The sequence below is a fragment of the Pteropus medius genome, unplaced genomic scaffold (genome assembly GCF_902729225.1).
Source record: "Pteropus medius unplaced genomic scaffold, Ma_sr-lr_union100, whole genome shotgun sequence".
In the NCBI taxonomy this organism is placed as follows: domain Eukaryota; kingdom Metazoa; phylum Chordata; class Mammalia; order Chiroptera; family Pteropodidae; genus Pteropus; species Pteropus medius.
In genome coordinates, this window is record NW_024349801.1 from 18,420,140 (window position 1) to 18,420,547 (window position 408).

Consider the following 408-nt stretch of genomic DNA (forward strand, 5'->3'; position numbering starts at 1 on the left):
AGTCATTTCTGAACAACTAGAGGCAGCTGCAGCCTGCGTCAGTTTCGACCCCAACTGAAGGTGAGAGGACGCCTGCGGGCCTTGGGGCTCTGGGACTGTACGTCCTCCCGCCCTGCTGGGCCTCAGACAGTGCACCCTTAGAACTCGCCTTTTGGCCCCAGTGAATGTGACTGGGACGTGCGTGTAGACAGCAGACGAGGTTTGTACAATCATGTCGCGTGTGTGTGTTCTGTAGAGTACACATCCTTGTGTAGACATGTGAAACGTGTACAGTGCGGTGTTCAGATGTGGAAGTTCACAGAGGACATGGTTCCTCGTTCCAGGCCTTCCTCGGCCTTCCCCAGACGATTATCACAGCCATCTGATCCAGAGTTGGCGCGTGCGCGACTCCGCCTCAGGCTCCTCCCC